The 16,340-nt window shown below is 39.2% G+C and overlaps 1 protein-coding gene across 1 annotated transcript in view; it reads left to right on the top strand.

Annotated features, from left to right (window-relative positions):
• Positions 1 to 16,340, top strand: part of POLA1 (DNA polymerase alpha 1, catalytic subunit) — a 319,056-nt gene that overhangs the window by 158,966 nt on the left and 143,750 nt on the right. The gene's annotated exons all lie outside the window — the stretch shown is intronic.

Here is a 16,340-nt window from a genome sequence, read left to right as displayed (position 1 = left end):
TGTAATTTCTACTTATATGTTAGTTAGCATGTAACATAACATTTTCTTCTTTAAAATGGATCTCATTCAATGAAAATTGACTATTAGATCATTAGGATGAAGAGTAAAAACAGAGTTAGAGTATTTGTGATTTTGGAGTATAATTGTGTTTATCAAAAAAAAAAACCCAAGTAGGTTTATCTGAAGATATTTTTTAAATAATAATTATGACTACATTTTGGGAAATCTGAAACATTTTAGTGAATAATACTGCACTGTACTTAATGAACAGTTGGATGGGAATAAAGCTTATCTGTGGGTTCACATTGCGCAGTAGATGAAATGTTCAGCACATGAAATGCTAGGCCTTTATTTAGCATGAAGAGCCCAAATCAAAACTATTCAGCTCCTCATTTACAGACCTCAGTGAGCAGACCATGATTCTTGGCTCTTGGGAAGAATTCCGAGTTTTCTCTCTCTGTTTAGTCTATCAAAATCTTCACCATGGAAATGTTAATACTAGAAGAAACTCATGTATTTCCTTCTATAAGAAGGAACAATCTGTTTTGACTATGTTGGGAATAGGCAGAAAAACGATCTGTATAGTCAGATGTATGCCCTAACTGAAAGATGGATTTCTAACCTTATTGTGTGTGTGTGTGATGGTGGTGGTGGTGGTAGTGGTGGTAGTAGTGGTTGCATGAGTATTTTTTAAGGTAAATAACCTAGTTTTATGGGTCTAGACATTTAACCCAAGGTTTCTATAGCATTTTGCTTCAATTGTCTGCCAGACATCTCACTGACCACAAGTAACAGTTTTCCTGTAGTTGCTGCCCACTTGATTGACTTTCCTAAGAGATTTCTAATTAAAATATCCAAATATCCAAATTGATATGACCGTCCTCAGTATTAGGGACCTATTTTTCTACTTTCTGATATTAGTCACATGCGATTAGATGGGAGAGACAGAAATCCATTAATCGTACTTTTCATGGCCCCATGCTGAACAAATGTTTCAGATAGTCTCAAGGTCAGAGCTTTTATACAGAAAGCTCATGCACCTCTAGGTTTTACTTCATTGGTAGACTGTACACTTTCCTCCTCCCCCCAGACTTAAACTAACTTTTGCAGGTAGAGGGACATGGCGTCGAGTTTCTTTTTTTATTGTTCCTCAGGTGACAGTGTTTAGAGTTAGTTCAGTGTGCTGTACCATAGTGATGGCAGTCCGGCTGGAGATGAATGCACCAAGCGGACTGGAGCAAGGATATTGGTAGTAAGTGCAGGCACACTTCGTTTTATTGCACTTCACCTTGCTGGGCTTCACAGGTGTTGTGTTTTTTACAAATTGAAGGCAAGACCCTCCACCAGCAAAAAGGTTGCAACTTATTTTATTGTGATACTTGCTTTATTGCCGTGGTCTGGAATCAAACCCACAATATCTCCAAGGTGTGCCTGTACTGAGATTGACTGTTCTCTGAAGCTAATGACCAAAGGGGTTTCCTCCTATTTTGCAAGTTAGAAAATACTACCCACTGGACATAAAAGTTGTTAGTAGACTGAGAGCAAGAGTCTCCATATTTTTTTTCATTTCAGTCTTAGAATCTCCACAGGGAAAATACAGCCTGCATTGAGAAAGGAAGGCATCTCTGTAAAGGGGCTTTAGGAAGTGGAGGAGTATGGTACTTGACCAAACATTGTAACCTGGGAAGGAACATAGTTCTAGCTCACCAAGAAATCAGGATGTCAGGAACTAGGGACAGAAGTTTACAGTCACAAAGTATACTTCTACACCACTTTTCTTTCCAAAAAGTATATCACATATTCTGTACTTTGATGTCATGAATAAATAGTACTGACTGAATAAATGTGATATAACAAACATTAAAAACTTTATGTATCTGAGACTCTATCATATAATGTTTTAATACTGGTGCTTTTAATAGGAGAGGAAATGCTTTTTTCTCTATATATACAGTAATGATTGTATCCCTTGAATTTTCATTTCCTAGAACATTTAAATTTCAGTATACATAGAAATACCAAAAGGACCAAGCAGGATATTCTAGGTATTATATTAATTTCTTTAGGAGGAAAACAACTCTAGTGCTTTATCCCGAGATTTGATGAAGCATTGAGGTAGCACAGAAAGCTCTAATTCAAAGTCGATTTTGTGCCCTGCCCCTTGTTGGTTCCTCTGTACAAAGTTAAAATTGAACTGTTAGTTTTTTGAAAATCATAAAAAGCCAGTTTAAAGACTATGTCCCTAAGCTTTTAGGGATATTTTTTGAAAGGTTCAGTTTTACAGTGAAAAATGGATATGTGTTCCCCCTCCCCTTAAATACTGCTCCAGAAAAACACACACACACACACACACACACACACACACACTGAGAGAAACACTAGCTAATCTAAATTGGGAAATGAAGAGGGCTTTTTTTAAGCATGAAAATTTCATCATCTTGTCAGCTGGCAGAATGCCTGCTGTGTGGATTCACAAAGGCTAAGAATTACACTTTCATGAAATTTTCTTCACTAACTGCCCTGGTTAATTTGAAAGATAACCCACTGTTCTAATTCATTCCTCAATTGGGCGGTGCAGGTTTTATCTTTGATCTGACAAAGCATTTGTGTTAATCGTTTTGGCCCTCCACTAGACACTCTTGGGATTGTGCTTTTACAATAAATGTGTCTGTGATAGCTCTTTAGTCTATTATACTTACAATAGATCCATAGAACTGGTAATTAATTCTCCACTGCTTTGGAAATGGGAAGAATAGGTGTAGCTCTGTCAAGTGCTGCTGGGAAGTTTGTTTAGCTGGTTCATTTTTGAAGTGTTCCCCTCAGCCATCCATGAAGCAGCCGCAGAAGAGAGTCTGAGATTGGAATGCTGCCTACCCCAAAGACTTGCTCATCAATGGGAAACCTGACCCTCTTGGTACCTGGGAGCAGGGTAGTGGGTCAGTTCCTTTCATCTCAAGTCCTGTTAGTTATAATGTACATTAAACCTTCATTTCAATACTTAAAGAGCCATCCCTTTCTAAAGGTGGATAGTCAACTAAAATATGCTCCTAAATTCTCATAGATGGCTGATGCAGGTTTTAGAGTGTTCCTACAGGGCAAAATGTATTCCTCACCAGCCTTGCAGTATTTCTAGCCACTTGTAAAGATGCATTACTCAGAGCACATCGCTGTGATTCTTAAACATAGAGATATTGCTGGCCCTCTGTAGAAAAATGAATAGTGAACAGCTAGACAGTGCCATGTGTATGCATATGATAAACGTTGATTAGTTGCAAGGACCAGAAATTGGTGGTTGAATTCCTTAGAAATTTGATATTGGTTTCACAATCTGAGAATTTTCCTGAAGTAAGCTTTCTGAGGACAGGGGCTATTCTTTCTTCAGTGTCTTGCCTGTGATCTGTGCCGCAGCCCGTTGCTCTCAGCAGTGTGTGCATTTTAACGTTTAGTAACCAAAGGAACCAACAAATTAAGGCTATGCTTTCTGGGTTTTTCTTTTTTTTTTAATTAAAGTTTATTGGGGTGACAATTGTTAGCAAAGTTACATAGGTTTCAGGTGTACAATTCTGTAATTCATCATCTATACATCACATTGTGTGCTTACCACCCACAGTCAGTTCTCCGTCCATCACCATATATTTGATCTCCTTTACCCTCATCTTCCACCCCCTCCCCCCTACCCTCTGATGGTTTTTGTTTAAATGTTTTTTGTTTTTTTTAAACAGATTTTTATTGGGGAATTGGGGGGATGGGAACAGTGATGGGGAATTGGGGGAAGGGGAACAGACAAGTTGCTGTCGTTTTGTTCTTCAGTCTAGTTGTGGAGGACGTTGCTTCACTGGCCCAAGTTGGCACCATCATTGCGCTCTTCCCGGGCGAGGCACATCAGTCGCCGGCTTCTGGATGCTGCTCACTGCGGCTGCTGGCCGCTCACGCTGGCTGCTGGCTACATACGGTAGCCCATGGCAACCCACTGCCACAGGGGCTGCAGCCTATGCCGTCGCCGGCGACTCACAGCAGCCCAGCTCCAGGTTGAGCTGTTGTTCAGCATGTTAGCTGTAGAGGGCAGTGTCACTGGCCCTCATATGTGGGATCCAAACCGGGGCCCTCTGGCGTCCCAAGCCAGCTCTTAACCATCACGTCACTCGGCCGGCCCTAAATGTTTTTTTAATACTGCTGTCATGTGGCCAGAAAGTTTATTAGTGGTATACAAGATTTCTTGGGCTAACACAAAATTCCACAGGATTTTAAGGTGATGAAAGCATTGACAAAGCCCTTTGTCACTCTGTCTTCTATATTTTACATCAGTGATTGCTGTTGATTTCAATACATGCCTCTCTGCAATTTTATAACCTTAATTTGTTTTCTCCCCCAGTGGGGTATCAGGCAGAAGCACTGACCAGAAATATTTTTATCATGATGCAAAAATCATATCATGCATGAACATCCTCTCATTTTCCTGATACAAGAGTTGATCTCTAACAATATAAGATGGCAAAGAAAGTGGATGCCTAGCTCTTGTTCCCCCCTGCTCTCTCCCTGAATTTTTTTCTTTTACTTCTTAGTATGGTAATTGTGACATAAGCCACGTTGTTTGAAAAGCTCTTTTGGGCCCACTTTTATGAGGGATTCCAAAAATAATGTCCGGTGTCTGTGTGCAGTTAGCCTCATGATGCAGAGATCTTCTTATTCTCACATGTGGAGAAGGGAGCATTTGACCAATGATGCCGACCCGCAGCTGGACGATGGCATACGTCCGGGAAGTGGAGTGGGAATTCTTTTTAGTATATGAAGAATCCAAGTTAAACTTGTTTTTTCAGATTTGTCAAAAAAAAAAGAAGAAGAAAAAGCCCACTTCTTAATTTTGGAATGGATATGCCTTCCTTGATGACAAAACGAATAACCACCAAACATAGTATTGTTAAGCCAGAGACAGAATTGGAGCTAGCTTTTAGTAAAACTGCAAGGAGGGCAGTGTGGAGTGTTGCTAAAAATATTTGCTCCACCAAAATACATGCGCATTCTGCATCACAGGCAGCACAATCCATGGTGCCCAACGGTGACTGACGAAGTATCATTTCTTTAGGAATTCACAGAACTCAATTGGTAATTAAATCTGATAGGTTAGAGATGGGCTTCCTACCCGCCCCGCCCCCCCCCACCGCGCCAGAGTAAACCACTGACAGGCCACTCTGATTTCAATTGCCTTTTCATTTCTCTAGTGTAGCAGTGCAGCAGGCTGGTCACAGCTCTGTTGTGTAGTTGGCTGTTGGTAGTTGAGTACAAAGCCCATTGCATGGGTGTTCGAGCCATGCCGTGATGTTGAGTGACTGTTTTCCTGTTCTGCTGTAAATATTTGGTGTTCAATAACCCTCAAAATTTCTCATTTCTTACCTGTGGTGATGTGGGCTGACAGTTTGTAGGTGATAGGTTGCAATATGCGGTAGCCTCACAGGTACATTGGTTGAAACTAGTTTAAACTGTGAGCTCTTTTGGGATTATTGTTTATTTCCTTGCTTCTGCATTTATATTTAGAACATGGAAGAAGAATAAATTGGGTTTCTTTTTTGTAAAGACTCTTAACAGCATAATTATAAGTGGTACAAAAGGCATGCAAGGAAGCAATAGATATCTATCCCACCCATTTAGCGTCAGAGGCAGCGCAAGCCATGCTGCCCGACGGTGCTTGAAGGAGGGGCACTTCTTTAGGAATCTGTGGAACTCATGCTAAATCTTATTAAAATAAAACAAAAGAACATAATTGAGAATTAGCATTTCTTTTTGCTTCACACCATTTCTTTTTGTTTCACACTACTTGAGCTAAGCATAAATGAACACCGCAGACACCAGTTGCATTTTTTCAAATGTAGTATTCGAAAACTGGGGCCCATGGATGGTGGGTTGGTGTGTTTTTTATTACTGAAGGGCTGATTTTTCTTATGTACAGCTATCAAACAAGCCGATTTTGAGTCAGGTAGAAGATTTGGTGTTATGCCATGGTGGGTTCTCACAGAAAAACTAAGAAACAAGGGACCTGGTGATGGTTGGAGGAGAATCTCATTATAAGTAACTTTACTGTTGAACAAATGGAAGTGAGCAACAGGTCAAGTCCAATGCCCTAAAACATGTCAGCCACATATTCTACACAAGCAGCTTATATCATGGTATGGATATTAGCTGTTATAAAGGAGATCTAATAAGCAGATTGGATCAGAAACAGCCTTATATGCCAGCTGACTTTTATCCTTGACGGAATGACCAACATGTACTTGGCCTCTCTATATTTATCACACACCTCTTTATCTTTGATTTCACTTCATCTTAAACCTTACTGCATGGAATCTGTTTGGGGAGGCTCAGAACTAGAGCATGATTGTGAGGAACTAATAGGGGACCCACACCCAATTCTGAGGTGGCCTGACCTGAGGGAACAGTGTTGACTGTTGGGGACTGACCCTGGAGCTACCTGCAAGATCTGAGGTTGAGCCATGCCGTTCCCCACATATGCATATTCACCCTGCTGAGTTTTCGGTCAGAGGTGGAGGCATTTATAGCCATGGTCCTTGCTTGTCCTGCCCTTATGTTCTGAGAGTTTAGCAGTCAGTTATGTTGATTTTCAGACCAGCCACTGCTGACCTCATGATAGACTGAGGCTTTGTGCTCCAACACCAAGGTCAGAATTCCTGTCTAGTCTCTTACCAGATCTGTACCTTGGGCTAGTTCCTGAGCTTCTCCAAGCCGCAGTTTCATAGCCTATGAAATGATGACATAATGGTACCTGCCACATAAGGTGGAAGGAGAACTATACAGGATGCTGCAGTTAAAGGGCTTAGAAAGTGCCTACAGGGCACTTATTATTAACACCCATTATTCCGGTATGGTATAGCAGTAGATGTGTTCTTTGTTGTGCTTAGAACCCCCAGAGTTTCCGAGCTGGGCTGGGGCCTTGCTGCCCCGGTCTTTTCCTGGTGTCCATCTAGAGGTGTTCGTCGCCTTGCTGCTTTCCCTGTGCCATCCCATCAGCAATGCCACACTGTGCTGTGCTTCCCTGTGGCCTTTGCTACAGTCTGCCAGTATGGGAGTTTCCTTTTCGTGGTGGTGAATACATTCTCACAGTCAGCCTTAGGAAAGGACTAACCAGGGCAGCTCGGGGCTGTGGCTGAAAGTGAGGAAAGGTCAAGGCTGTCACTCCCTCGAGGCCAGCACCCAGGACTGTCTGTGCCTAGCCTGTAGGTTCTCTGGAAAAAGTTATTGAATGAGCTCACACTATTCTGAGAGGTTGGTCCTATCAGGCCACAATCCCAGGTCACAAACAATGACATCAGGACCATGACCGTACTTGAGGTCTCTAGTCCAGAATTCTGCACGTCATCTATGATGAGACCACCGTGTATGGAATAACATGTTGCTTGCCATCCTCGCTATGGTCACTCTTTCAATAGGATGCCACCAGACCTGTGGGATTGGCATTACAAGCTAGGTCAGGCCATGAGGCTGGCTGGGGCACGAGTCCCGAATGTTGATTATAGCCACCTAGCAATGGACTAGTTCAGCCATTGACGGGAAGCCCGGGGTTTCAGCAGTTTATGATACGGTTCGCCTCTTCTAAAGGGAAAATTGGAGGTTCTTTGAAATGCTGAGGGAATGCCATAAGAGTTGTCAAATATCTGAAAACAAGTGGGTAAAAACAGAAAACTGCTTGTGCCAAAACTATAGAATTCCTTTCTTCAGTTTGATTTCTCTACTCTTGTGTATTTAGGAAAAACTCAACTTCAGGCCTAACTCCCGTCACCTAGAGCTGCTGTCTTGTAGTAGAGTAAGAAATTGAACCAGAACAGATTTCATTTAACCTTTCAGAAGTGAGATTTTTCACACTGTTGACCTTGACTTCAAGGAGCAAAATGGAACTCTTCGTTCTCTGCTGCACATGTAAACGAGAGAGGGGAGGAGAGCGCCTCAGACTACAGCTCTCTCTCATGTTTGCTGTGCCTAAAAAGTGTACATTATGGTTCACATGTGGCATTTGGACCTTTGCAGACAGTTACAGATATGAATTTCCAGATCGCCCTGCCTAGCTTAGTCTTGTGATAAATGTAATAACCATATTTCTGTTCAGGAGGGAGTTAATTCCGCTGCCCTTCCGAGACACCATAGAAAATTTCTCAAAAACCTAGATTCCCGAAAATAATGCTATTACTACTAATAAAAAGTAGAGTGGCAGTATTGTCTCATTGGTGGGTGTTAGTTTGTTTTGTGCTCAACGTAAATCAGGAGTGGCTTTACCGTATGCTCCTATCAACACTTGTCATGTGTTGGTGTTAGCTTGGTTTTGAAGAGCAATGTGGTACTTTCTGTCCTGGTTCAAAACTCATCTGACTCTGGGCACTCCCTCAGATGTTTTTGTTTGTTTTTAACTATGCTCCAGCATATTATAACTCTCAGGGAAGGTGATTTTGTGAAGTACATCATCCAGCTTGTTTCTGGAAAGGTCCCTGGCCTCGTTCAGGCTACACAGGTACTGGGGCTCCTGGCTGTTTGAGAAGCTTGTCTGATGGGAACCTAGATGATTTGCCAGCCCAGCTCTTAGGAGCCTAGTGTAGCAGGCCTATGGTCTCCAAACCACCAGCAAAGAATGTTCAAGAATCGTGGCAGGAAAAAAATACCAAAGCTGCCCAGGATTTATATCAATGTGTATACTAAGGATTTAGAAAACATGTAAATGAAATCACAGGTAATCTTTTGAGAATCGTGCCCCTCAGCTACAGCTTTCCATCTAGTGATATTCAAGAGCTCCTTTCAGGAATTGATGGGTAAACAGAGATCAAAGGAGAAGCTAAAGTCAGGAAAGACCTGCTTAATATTTCACAGCAAAATGGAGTCTCGTTTTGAGGAATGTACACAATAATACATAGTACAGTGGTTCTCAAACCTTTTAGTCTGTGGGACCCTGGACACTCTTACGTTATTGAGGATGTCAAAGAGTTTTTGTTTATGTGAGGTATATGTATTCATCTTTGCTTGATTATAAGTTAAAACAGGCATTTACAAAGTATTAACCCATTGTAAGTAGCAATAAACCTATACAACAAATATTTTTAAGAAATAACTGCATATTATAAAGTTATATAATTTAAGAACACTGGCATTGCTTTGCATTTTTGCAAATCTCTTTTGATGTCTGTCTTAAAAGTCCGCTGGATTCTCATACCTGCTTTTGCATCTAATCTATTATGATATAGAGTTTTCTTGTTTTGGTGGAAGTATATGAAGAAGATTTGGCTTCACGCAGGCATGTAGGTGGAAAAAGTAGGAGTAGTTTAAGTTTAAGTCTTCCGTTTATAGTGGCTATTCTTTTATTGATATGTCAAACCTCTTAACCTGGTGGTTTCTTGAAGGTTATTTCCAGTGTAGTATCTGAAGCCATATCAATGAACGTTTTGTACTCTGGTACATTACAATCCATTATCTTGAATGGTCTGTGGTATATATAACATCATATTTCTGTTGTCCAAGTATTCGACATTGAGCATGTTACATTTTGTGGGGGTGGTATTGGTTGCATTTTGAAAATGTATTTTAAAGTTTACACAGTAAAATTTACTCTTTGCTGTGTGTACAGTTGTATGAGTGTTGACGAATGCATAGAGTTTTATAACTGCTACTACAATCAAGATATAGAACACTTCCATCACCCACACCCCCTTCCCACAATTCCCTTGTGCTACTTCTTTGAGTTACACTTTTAAAATACGTGCATTCATAATGCTAGCCTCATCTATCATGTGTTGGTTCAGTTCATACCACTTTTGCTTACAAAGTGTTATACTTTGTGGCATTGTCTTCCACCTGGGACCCACCATACTGAAATGCTGCCATTCCCAGAGATGTGCAAACTGAAACTTTGTACCGTGTAATTCTTTTCTTAGCTAGGAGTGGGTAGGTACTCAATCTGTGTGAATATAAAATGAAATTCTAAGGACAATTTCTCCCAAAGAAACGAGAAATGGAGAAAAATTTTAACATTTCCGTTGGAGCTTCATCGCATGAAAAATTTTAGCTCTGAGGATTTGAAAGAAAACTAAGTCATATCTTCAATTCATTACTTTCTTTCAGTGAGTCATGAAGACAAAAGAACCCCAAAAGCACGAGCAGAGGTTCCAGCATTCAAGTAATTATATTCACCACTCCAGCATTCTAGAAATGAGACCTAGATATTGAGCCACTTAAAAGGATAACTTAACTTTCCTATATTCAAATGTGCACCCATTTTAACCTATCCATGCCTATAGCAATTGGTTATTTTATAAATCCTAGCATATGTATAGATTAATGTAATCACGACTACAATCAGGATACAGAATAGTCCCACTGTCCCCCCAAGACTACCTCTTGCTGTTCCTTTATATTCACACCTTTCTTCCCATCTCTAATTATGGCAACTACGGATCTGTTGTCATCACTATAGTTCTGTCTTTTCAAGAATGTCATAGAAGTGGAATCATACAGTATGCAGCCTTTGAGACTGTCTTCTTTCACTTAGTTCATTTCTTTTATTGCTGAGTATTATTCCATTGTATGGATGTATCCGTTTGATCCATTCACCCATTGAAAAGTGTTTGGGTTATTTCCAATTTGGGGCAATTATGAATTCAGATGCTATAAACATTTGTGTATAGGTTTTTGTGTGCGCATAAATTTTCATTCTTCTGGGATAAATACCCAGCGATAGAATTGCTGACTCATATGGTAAGTGTACATTTACCCTTTTTAGACATTGCCAAACTATTTTTCAGTGTAACAGCACCATTTTTCATTCCCACCAGCAGCATATGAGAATTCCAGTTTCTGGGCATCTTCCTCGGCAATTGGTACCGTTGGTATTTTTTATTTTAGCCATTCTAATAGGTGCGGGTGGTAGTTCATCATGGTTTCAATATGTATTTCTTCTGATGGTTAGTGATGTTGAACATCTTTTCATGTGTTTATTTGCCATCCTCATATCCTTTTTAGTCAAGTGTCCCAAGTTTTCCCCCGTCTTTCCTTTGGATTGTTTGTTTTCTTGCTGTTGGGTTTTGAGTTCTGTACATGGTCTAGAGGCAGGTCCTTTGTTGGATATATGATTTCCAAATATTTCCTCCCAGTCTATATAGCTTGTCTTTTCATTCTCTTAGTGGTGTATGTTTTTCATAAAACAGAACTTTAATTTTGACGAGGTCCAGTGTATCAGTTTTTTTCTTTTATAGATTATGCTTTTGGTCTCATGTTTAAAAACTCAAATTTTACATTCCAATGTTTCACAATGATTTTGAGTTAATTTTTATACAAGGCGTGAGGCTTAGGACAAGGTTCTTTTGGGGGGAAGGGGGGGTCTACCTGAGTTCAGTTGTTCCAACACCACTTACTGAAAAGACTGTTGTTCCTCCATTGCATTGCTTCTGCACCCTTGTCAAAAACCATCTGAGCGGACTTACTACATGAGTCTGTTTCTAGAGCCTCTGTTCTCTTCCATTGGTCTCTGTGTTTATCCCTTTGCCAACACCACAGCCTTAGTTATTGTAGCCTTATAGTAAGTCTTATATAATGTGTTCCTCCATTTTATTTTTTTCAAAAATGTTTTAGCTATCCCAGTTCTTTTGCCTTTCCATATAAATTTGAGTCAGCTTATCTTTATCAACAACAACAAAAAAATCCTGCTGGGATTTTTATTGGAATTGTGTTAAATCTATGTAAGTACTTAGGGAAAAATTGTCATCTTATGTTGAGTCTTCCCATCCATGAATATGATATGTCTCTCCATCTATTTAGATTTTTTTTCTTAAATTGGCATTTTGTACTTTTCAGCATACAGGTCTTGTACCTGTTTTGTTAGATTTATACCTAAGGAATTCATTTGGGGGAAAGTTATTTTCTTCTTAAAATTTTGGTCTCTAATTATATTCCCTAGTATATAGAAATACAATTATATATAATTTTGTTCTGATATTGCTATAGTTCAGAGAATTGCAAGTAAATCAGTTGGTTCTCAAAAGAGTACTGAGGACCCATAAGACATTAAAAATAACCTACATAAATTTATAGTTAATATGCAGCCCTTAAAATTTATTTTATAAGTTTGTATTTATTAGCAAATATTTGGCCATATAATACTGCTGAGTTTTTTTAGAAAAAACCCTGCAGTTTATATAATATAGTGTGACAGGTAACATTTGTGTGTGTGCACTCACGCTTGGATTTCTAGAAGGATGTTTACCACGTGTCAAAAATCATATCTGAGTGGTGAAAAGTTTAGGCTTTTTATTTTTTCCATATTGCTTTTATCTATTTGAATATTTCACAATAGGCATGTATTGTCTTTATCAGAGCAATGAAGCTGCTTAAAAGAGAAAACAAAAAGAAAACAGCGAATTGTAATATGGTTCCTACCAGTATGTGAGGGTAGTATAGCAAGTCCTGTTTGAGAATTAAGTACTTGCCTCCTAGAAATCTTGATGTTGCCCCAGCCATTTTATGGTTCTACAATTTTATATTTGGGTGGCAAACACATAACTTGATGTATAGATGATGTATTACAGAATTGTACACTTGAAACATATTTAACTTTACTAACAATTGTCACCCCAATAAACTTTAATTAAAAAAAAAGAAAACCAAAGGAACATTTCAAGACAGATGGAACATTCTGAGAATGCTGCGTTTAGAATTTTTCCTCACCACAGCATTTCTTTTTTATCATATATTTGTCTATGTATCAGGCCAAAACAGTGGATCTCAACCGTGGCTGCACATTAGAATCACCTAGGTGGGTTTATAAAAGAGTATCTGATGGGTCAGCCCACCCTGGAACATTAGATTAGGATTTCTGAGGGTGGGGCCAGGGCATTGGTGTTTTTAAAAGTTTACCATGGGATTACTAAACTCCTCAAAAAACACCTATTGATGAATTCTAATGTAAAATATAAGAACTACTGAGTATTTTAAAATGTGATTTCTATATATGAAATATATGATTATTTTATATATTATATATGATTTCTATATATTCATGTAGGTTATGTATGAAGATATGAAAATAAAAGGTATTAATATTTCCATATTTTTTGTGGGAATTGACAATCCTTGTTCAGTCTTCACGTGACAAATGGCGGATAATTAACATTGCTCAACCTTGTCTCTTCTTGGTTGTGGATATGATTGTATAAACCTAGGCTGGTGTATAGAGATGTCATCTTCTCTGTATATCTTCTAGGAGACCTCCCATATAATAATTTAATGGCATCATCTGATCCTGCGTGTGCTGAGGAATTAGGTTCTTTGTAGCACTCTAAAGTGGTTCTGAGATCCGTAGTCATGTCACCACCCTCTCAGTCTTGACTGGGACTAACCATCGTGTCTCTCTGAGTAGCTTCAGCTTCCCTTCTGTAGGAAGTACCTAGTTTTGCCCAGGCCTAGCGTTACATGAGCAAGGCCGGAAAGTCAAAATATGGGGCAGAGGAGAAGTTGGTCAAAGGGCACAAAGTTGCAGTTATGCAGAATGAGTAAGTGGTTAATAATATTGTATTGAAGGTAAAAATTTACTGAGAGTAGATTTCAGGTGCTCTCATCACATACAAAAAAAGGGTAACTATGTGAGGAGAAGATGTGTTAGCTTAACTGTAGTAATTGTTTCACTATGTATATCAAATTATCATATTGTACATGTAAATACCAAGGGTGCCAAAAAAATGTACACAAGTGAACACTGGTCAACGTTGCTCAAGCAGTAGTTTGCCGTAATCAGAAGTGTCTGGATGCTGATGGTAACCACTTTGAGCACCTCTTGTAATTGGAGAAGTCAAATGTGACTTGTATTCATCTTTTGTTATTGGTGTATATCGAGTATTACAATTTTAATATAGTTTTCCTTAAAATGTGTATACATTTTTTGGCACCACTGTATATAAAATTTTATTTTAAAAATTGCAATAAAATAAATGGGACAGTCCCTAAGCTGCATTCCCCAGTGCTCTTCATAGGAACCAGATAACAGAAATGGGATTCTGTACCTTCTCCAATATGCAGCAACTCAAATGAAATTAGAAGGCTGCCCATCTTTTGAAATATTTTTGGCTTTTGGGGGGTTTCTGTGGGAACTGGAAAATCTTGCAAACTGGTTTACTTTACCTACTTGTCTATAGGGCTATCAGGACCCACCTCACTAAACATTTTTTTCCTAGTCTTGCCTACCAAAAATATTTAATGTGGCTTAAAGAAAGAGAAACGTGATTTTAAAAGGGGAGGGTTCCATTATGTCAATATACATTGTACATTATACAGTGCATTGCAGTTTTCAAAGCATTTTCACAACCTTACCTGACTTCTTCCCCACAGTAATTTTGTGAGGTACACAGAGTGATACCTTCAGTATGTTCCAACTCAGAATAATTAGAAGCCTGCAAGCTGCCTAAATTGGATATAATGGCATCAGATATCCTTCCTACTCTCACATTGCCTTCTGGTTTAATCCCCACTGCTTTAATTCAGCTCTTGGTTGTGTTATCCTTAGCGTTCTAATTGATCTTCCAGTCTTGATCTACCTGCTTATCAGTCCATCCCTCACACTTCCCAGGATTGCCTTTCTTAACTAAGGTTAACATCACCCTCCAGCTTAAAAACCTTCAGGGGATTCTCATTTCTTACAGATTAAAATTCAGATTGCTTAGCGTTACATTATTCCTTTAAAAATTTTTTAAAATTATTTTTTATTTTACTTTATTATAGCTTCTTTTTTTTGTTAGTTTCAGGTATACAAAACAATGTAATAGTCATTTACACCCCTCACAGAGTGATAACCCTCCTCCCAATCTCCTACCGCTCTGACATCATACATAGCTGTTAGAATTATATTGTCTCTTAATTTTTCAATTGCAGTTAACACAGAATATTAGCTTTAAGTGTACAACATAGTGATTAGACATTTATGTACCTTACAAATTGATCACCTGATAAGTCCAGTACCCATCTGATACCATATGTATTTATTACAGTATTATTGACAATGTTTTCTATGCTGTACTCTACATCCCATGACTGTTTTCTAACTATGAATTTGTACTTCTTAATCCTTCACCTTTTTCACCCACCCTCCAACCCTTCACCCATCTGGCATCCATCAGTTTGTTCTCTGTATCTATGAGTTTGTTTCCATTTTATTTGTTCATTTAATTTTTTTTGTTTTTTGTTTTAGATTCCACATATAAGTGAGATCATATGGTATTTGTCTTTGTCAGTCTGACTTATTTCACTTAGCATAATACCCTCTAGGTCCATCCACTTTGTTGCAAATGGAAAAATTTCTTTTTTTGTGGCTGAGTAATATTTCATTGTATATATGTACTACATCTTTATCCAGTCATCTATCGATGGACACTTAGATTGCTTCCATATCTTGGCTATTGTAAATAATGCTACAATGAACATAGCGGTCCACATATGTTTTCAAATTAGTGTTTTGGATTTATTCAGATAAATGCCCAGAAGTGGAATTGCTGGGTCGTAAGGCAGTTCTATTTTTAATTTTTTGAGAACTCTCCATACTCTTTTCCATAGTGGCTGCACCCATTTGCAATCCCACCAACAGTGCACCAGGGTTCCCTTTCCTCCGCATCCTTGGCATCATTCCTTCACCAGCCTTTTTGCCTTCTTCTCCATTCTCACTGTGCACCACAGGTCAAATGCCTGCCGCACTGGAGAGGTTGGCATTCCTCAAAGATGCCGTGTACTTTTCTACCTCCCTGCCTTTGCTCCTGCTATCTCCTATGCCTAGAACCACACCCACCACTCACCATCCCATTTCGTGAATTTCTCCGTACGTCTTCAGTGGCATCGTCTGTGGAAAGCTTTCCTTACTCCCTCCAGGCAGATGGTCTTCTTGTCTCTTATGTGCTCCTTACCCTTTTGTACATACCTGGTCAGCACCTGTCACCAAGTCTGTTCCCCAGACTGTGAGGTCCTTGTAAACAGGACTGCGCTGTGTTGTGCTGTGTTTAGTTTCATGACCCCTGAGCAGAGCATAGTACCAGGGACATGACTGATATTGGACTTGTTTATTCGAGCAAGGGAATGACTTTTGGAACCTTCAGAAAGGCTGTGGGTGCAGTATTTATGTTTAATGGAATGGCCGATTCTTATTTTTTATTAATGACCCACACCAGTGGACCATATTTTCTGGAATGTCTATTTTTAATCTCTCTCCCTATTTCAGTTTCATTCACCTTAGGCATCTCAAGAAGTTAAACTTTTGCATTTTACATACATACATGCACACACACAGTACATATTTTCACCTTAGGAAATGTCTCTGCTTC

This window comes from Hipposideros armiger, unplaced genomic scaffold (genome assembly GCF_001890085.2).
Source record: "Hipposideros armiger isolate ML-2016 unplaced genomic scaffold, ASM189008v1 scaffold_620, whole genome shotgun sequence".
In the NCBI taxonomy this organism is placed as follows: Eukaryota; Metazoa; Chordata; class Mammalia; order Chiroptera; family Hipposideridae; genus Hipposideros; species Hipposideros armiger.
This window is presented reverse-complemented; position numbering and strand designations above follow the sequence as displayed.